We start from the raw sequence: 6,169 nt of genomic DNA, 5'->3' as shown, positions 1-6,169 counted from the left end.
GCCACTTGGCTGGGCCGGCTGCTCGCTGGAACTCGCGCGGCACCTTCGCGCCGAGAGGGTTTCCGAGTCTCCACCCGGTCACCCTGAGAGGCTTTCCCCCGACTTTGTCCAACGGCCTCTCTCGGAAGTTTTCCTGTCTCTTCCCGCCCTTTGGGCTGTGCCTTTCCTCGGTTTGTCTCCGGAGCTCCGTAATGCAGTCGGCCACCCTTCCCAAGATTCAAAAAGAAGTTTAGTGTTTCCCCGGGAGCAACAGCCTAATGCTCCCCTTGTCTTCCGGAACAAAGCAGACATTCAGTGGGGAGGGGACAGGCACCGACTCTCTCCCGTTCCCGAAGCACTCTGCACCCCAACACTTGCTTAGGGGCCCAGGTGGGACTGGTTGGGATGAGGGCTCTCTTTTCCGGGGCTCAGCCCTAGAAGCCTGACCCTGGAGCGCAAGGGGAGACAGGGTGTTTGGGTGAGGTTCCTAGCCCTGGCTGGGAGGGCGCGCACGCGGCTGTTTACAGTGTGCCTGTGCTGCTGGAAGCTCACTCGGCTCACTCTCCGCCGCTTTACCGCGTGCGGCCCCGTGGGCTGCCAGCTCAGAGGAGGCCCACAGCGGCGAGCCCTAGGCACTGGGCCTGAGGCTGGGGCCAGGGCGCGCGCTGAAGCTCGAGGTCTCCAACCTGGAGTTGCTCCTGCAGCCACAAACGCCCTTTGCTCCGAACAATGGCCTGGGCTGGGGAGAGTAGGAAAGGGCCCGGGGGCAGGGTGCAGAGCTCACTGGGGAAACTCGCTGCCGTCGTCATGCCCGGGTTCTGGAGTATAGCTCTTGAGCCCTGCCAGAGTGAGTTCTCCAACCCTGGTGAGCGCAGGACCTAGCTCCTGCAACTCAGAGGTGCTTCTCCCTGTGGGTAGTGCACTGCAGCGCCACCAGCTCCTGCCACCCTGCCTGGTGCACTTCTCTCCACCCCGCCGCGGGGAGAGTGCTGCGCTTGCTGTGCCCACGAGCGCTGGGCCTTTTCGTCGGCGCAGCGCTGCCTTAGATCCCGCTCCAACTCTTCCCCTGTCCTCGGCCTGTGGCCGGCCCCGGCGCCTCCAGCGCGGCCTGAAACTTGATCCTGTGTCGGAAGGACAGTGTGTAAACACCAGGCGCACTCCTAGAGCCCGCGGGAGGGGTCGGAGGAGGGCCGCTCCCGCAGCTCAGAAGCCCAGCGCCCCCCGCCTGCCTGCTCGCCCCGGGCACGATCTGCCTGGCCGCCGCCTCGCTCTCTGCCTTCCCAGTTGGCTCAGCTAATTGGAGCCGCCGCCACCGTGGCGGCCTCTTGTTGAATTTTCTAGATCGCAACCATTCAGTCGTGGCTGCCTGCGGCTCCCCTCCCCCTCCCACAGCTGTTATCTTGGCTGGCAACTTGTTGGTGGTGGGGACAGTCCCTCTGCTGACCCCGGGCTCAGGCTCCGACTTCACCCCCAGAAGTTCCGGGGGGTGGGATTTTTCTGCAGGGTGTGAGTGGGGAGGTAGCATGTTATCAGAACTGTGAGGCTTTGAGCCAGGATCCGAAGCTCCTGGTCCTATCCAGGGTTCTTCCCAGTGGAAAGCTTTGGTCCACTCTGTCTTACACCAAGAGGTAGTGACAGTCTACTGGGGCTCCAGGAAGGACTTCACTGGTGACTTCAGTTCTTTCCATGAAAACATTACAGAAGGATGGAGCAGTGGGAAGCAGTCCTTTCTGTCCTGCCCCCCTTCCCTGCCCACTCATGGGCATTTGGGACTTGGTGTGCAGATCCTTCCTGCAGTCAGGCATTACTGCTCCTCTGATGTAGCCCAGCCAAACACTACAAGGCTGCTTTCCCTCTTGGCTAAGTGCCAGGTGGCAGATGTGACACCTTTAGTTGGTTCTGGAGGCTCAGCAGCTGGATAGTGGTGGTTCACCTCCCTACCCCCCATGGTCTAACTACCTGCATGTTTGTGCTAGAGGCAAACTGTCCAGTCTAAAAGCTGTCAGGTCTGTGTGGGGCTGCAAGAGGCCCAGAGCCTAGCCTGTGGTGGATGTGGGAAGGGAAGCAGTTTTGATTAACTGAGGACATTTTTTGTTCTGCTTAGGACTCTTGCCACTGGGTTTCACAGACCCGGGGCCCAATGTTGTACCCCCAGCCCGGAAGTGGGTAAATACAAGCAGGTGAACGCCCAGGAGATTGGTGGAGGAACCACCATCAGAGTATCTGCAGCAGCCAGAGGCTGCTTTTCATGCATGGTTTCTGAAAAGGGTCCCTATTCCCTTGCTCTTTTTTTTTTTTGGTTCCGGGAATCAAACTCAGGACCTTGCACTTGCCAGATATGCAAGCTCCACTGAACCAAATCCTTGGCCTTCCCTTGCTCCTTTGATGGGCTCTCTGACATCAGAGGCCACAGGCTCGTCAATTGTCATTTCCAAACACCTCTTCACTTCTAATTTGTACTCAAATGAGTACTCTAAGGTCTTCCTGAGATGTCTTTCCAATCTATTGATAACCAGAGCAAGAGTTCCTGCTCAATCCATATTGATTTAAGCTACAATAGAAAAGAGATGTATAAAAATAATATCATAATTTTATGTCTGGGGTGGCACTTCAGTAGGTCAAATTCACCTAGTGTTTTGGCATCTCAAATGCTCCAGGCCCTTCCAATCAGATAAACTATGTGTCTCCCATTGTCAGTTTCTCTTCTCTTTCTGCAGCAGAAAAAGCAAAGGAAATGACTCCTCTGAAAGATGTTTATGCTCCTTCACTCCTACACCATCAGGCTGCAAGAAACTTATTCTGTTTAGGATAAATTGTATTTCCATATTTTGATAAAGAAGAGAGTAATTTGTGTTCCTCTCAGGCCTGAAAAGATAATTATGGGGCCAGGGATTTAGCTCAGTGGTTCCATCACCTGCCTTGCAAGTGCAAGGACTTGAGTTCGATCCCCAGTACCCCCCCAAAAAAGATAATTATGTATCAAAGGAGCTTGCTCATCTCCTGGCTGTTTAACAGCCAATCTGAATTCTGGCTCTGAAGCAGGATCACTTCCATGTCCCAACCTCCTCACCCCTTTCCTTTCACCACCCCTTCCCCCAAACATCTGCAGGCCTCAGGTTCCTGTAGGGGAAGGCTGAGTGTACCTCTGAAGACCCGGCAACTCAGGTATTCTTATTTCTTTTATGGAGCAGAGAGTATTGTGTACCACTGGGATTCCTGCTCCATCTCTCTGAAAGCTATGCCATGAATGCCCCATGGGTCTGTGGTGATGGATGTTATGAAGAGGACCAGGGAAGAAGCCATGGTGGTGCTCACATGCAAGGCTTAGATGTGAACCAAACCAAAGTGCAAATAGCAACCAAAAAAGTAACTGCATACACCTGGCTGGTCGCCTGATTGGAAATACACGCTACCTCCCTATCCCCCATCCGGAAATTAGTGAAGCCCAGGGGCTTTCCATTCTTTGGCTTCTCTTTAGCTCGACTTAAGAACGGTGCCTTTAAGCATATCAGGAAGCTGAGACACATCTACTACTCTTCACTTCCCTTGGCGCGCGCCTGGCTCAGCTTGGCTGAACTTGCCGTTCCTGTCTTTTTAGAGGAGCTGGTTGTGTTCCCGAAGCAGGATCGCACTGTGCCGCCTCCCCAGGGGTCCCCAGCTATTGATTTTTAATATCCGTATTCAATATTGTGTATTAAATATTGAATCCATGCACGAGAGGATGTGATACAAATCACCAGCAGTGCCTGAGACTTTAATAGTTGTTTTATTGCCCGGAAACCACAGTTGGACGCAAGGCATCCTGCAGCTGAGGCTGGGGGGTGGGAATGACAGGCCAAGACTCCAGGGCTGTGTAGAGCAGGGCCTCCCAAGGAATAGCCAGGGCCTCTGGAACAGCCAATGCTTAAGGCACAGGGAAGCACTCACAGCCTCCCACCCCTGCAGGAAGGTCAGGGGCAGCTCCAGGCTGCCTTGGAAGGAAAAAAGAGGGGGCGTGTGAGGCCTGGGCATAGGAAGAGGTGTGGGGTTGTATCCTTCCTTCCTGGACTTCCTTAACAGGACTGTCCATTCCTGCCTGGCAGTCCCCCTTCCCCTGCACACAGATAAGAACCTAGACAGGCATACACAGGGCTACCGAATAGGAAAGTGAACTAAACCCCAGGCCTTGGGCAGCCCTCTACCAGCTTGGCTGTGTGGCCTTAATTCAGACCTCTCTTAACCTCTCTGGGCCTGCTTCCCTTCCCTTCGATGGGGGTAATGCTATCTGGCCTGCCTCCCCCAAAGCCGGCTGAGGCTGGCGCACATGAGATAATATTCAGGGAAAAGGCTTTTGTCAACTGTCGGGCCCCACATAGGCAGGCCAAGGGATTAGTGCTGGCTTTCCCTTTATGCTCCTCCTCTTCTGCAGGCTGGGTCTCCCGCTGCCTTCTTTCTCAGACAGGAACCCCTTCCCCATTAAGGGTCATGCCTCAACTCCCTTGGTTACCTCTGCTTGGCCTCCCAGTCTCCCCACCCTTCCACCAAGCTGCACTGGGGCTTGGCAGTCTGGTTTGGAGGACTCCCAGCAGGAAAGGCAAGAATGCCTGGGGTGTGTGTGTGAAAGTGAACAGGAGTGGGGAAGCCCTTAGCTTCACTGGAGGGAGGAAAGATGAGCTCTGCAACACAGTCCGGGGCTGGGGAGCCCAGCTGGCCTCAGAAGGGACCTGAGGATGGGGCTCTGATGGGCTCAGTGTGTGTGGGTGTGTGGGAGAAGTCTCAGAGAATCTGAGTCTGGGGAACTCTTCCTGCAGAACCCTGCTGGTCTTTGCAGGAAGTCCAGCTTGATTCCTGATTGCTAGAAGGTCAGACAGAGGCAGTACCCTAAGTGTATTGCCATTGGGAAGCCCAAAAGGAAATTAGGTGGAAGTTGGCTGCCTTCCAGAGCCACCAAGTCAGATATACACCTGCCTGAGGCCCCAGGAGAGGAGATAGAGCATAGCTTTCTGATGGCGGTGTTCCCACTCCTTAATCTCAGTACCTTTGTCCGGGACTCAGGGAAGGAAGGAGACCAGAAGGGTCAGACCAGTGAAGACCTCCCTAGGGCCCCAGCTGTCTTCTGGGAAGGCCCAAACAGACATTCCTGGCTGACATAGGCCTGCCAGAGACCAGATCAGGCTGCAGGCCCCTCTCCAGAGAGTGAGTTCCTGTCCGAGTCCCTAGGCTCGAGAACGGGGCAAGGCAGGCAGGGCCTGGCTGTGCGTCCGGCCTCCGTGTCAGGGCTCAGGGTGGCTGCCCCCCGCCAGTGTTTCCGGGTCAGCGGCTCAGCCTCCTTGGCTCTCTCCTCCTGCTCTGTCTCGTTGTCAGCTCTCCAGCTTCTGACCCGTCCTTGCTGGTCTCCTGGGTCGGCAGGTCGTGCTCTGCCTCCCCGAGGCCATGCCTTTGCGCACATGTGGCCAACTTCCTGAAACCTGGGCTCCCCTTAGCCTCTTCCTGTCAGCTACTTGGCCATCCCCTTAGAGTTGCTGTGAGCGTCCACTTCTTGGGTCCCCCTCCCTGAGCTGACACATCTAGGCTCAGGGACCCCCAGGACCAAAACTTCCCTGAAGTTCTGGTTTAAGGCCACAGAAACTGGCCCAAGAAGGGTTGCGAGTGTATCCCCCCGGCTGCTCTCAGCCCTAGGCTGAAACAGGAGAGGGCCACTATGGGGCTTCCTGAAGAGAGGGGGCTTCTACGACTGAGCTCGCAGTCGTGGCGCTCTCCCAACTCTAGGGGAGAATTTGGACACAAGGTTCTGACCCCGACCTGAAAGTTGGCAGAGCACGTGGGCTGCGATGGGGGTGCCCAGAGTACACGTGCATGTGCCAAATGAAAGGGCTCTCGGCTGGATTCGCGGCAAGGGAGGTGTTTGGGCTGAGGGCCAGCGGGGACCTGGGACTCTAGGCCACAGGACAGGTGAAGACAACCCTCCCCTCGGAGCCCTTCCACCCCGGCCCCGCAAGCCCGGCTGCCTAGGCAGCGGAAACGCGTTCCTTCTCCTTGAAAGTAAACTTGCCTTGAGGGGCGAGGGGAACGGGCTGGCGGGGGGTGTCTCCATCGGGGAGGCCTGGAAGGCTAGTGTCAAGTTTCAGCCCCTAATGACAGTCGATGGAGAGGTGCCAAGGCCCTGGAAACGGCGGCGCGGGAGGGGGGGTGGCGCGGGCGTGGGTGAGAG

At 56.3% G+C, this 6,169-nt stretch overlaps 1 protein-coding gene across 4 annotated transcripts in view; it reads left to right on the top strand.

The window, feature by feature from the left end:
* The window catches only part of Bcor (BCL6 corepressor), a 134,114-nt gene that overhangs the window by 37,689 nt on the left and 90,256 nt on the right, over nt 1-6,169 (top strand). The window lies entirely within an intron of this gene.

The sequence above is a fragment of the Fukomys damarensis genome, unplaced genomic scaffold (genome assembly GCF_012274545.1).
Source record: "Fukomys damarensis isolate Sample0158 unplaced genomic scaffold, DMR_v1.0_HiC HiC_scaffold_39, whole genome shotgun sequence".
Taxonomy (NCBI): domain Eukaryota; kingdom Metazoa; phylum Chordata; class Mammalia; order Rodentia; family Bathyergidae; genus Fukomys; species Fukomys damarensis.
This window is presented reverse-complemented; position numbering and strand designations above follow the sequence as displayed.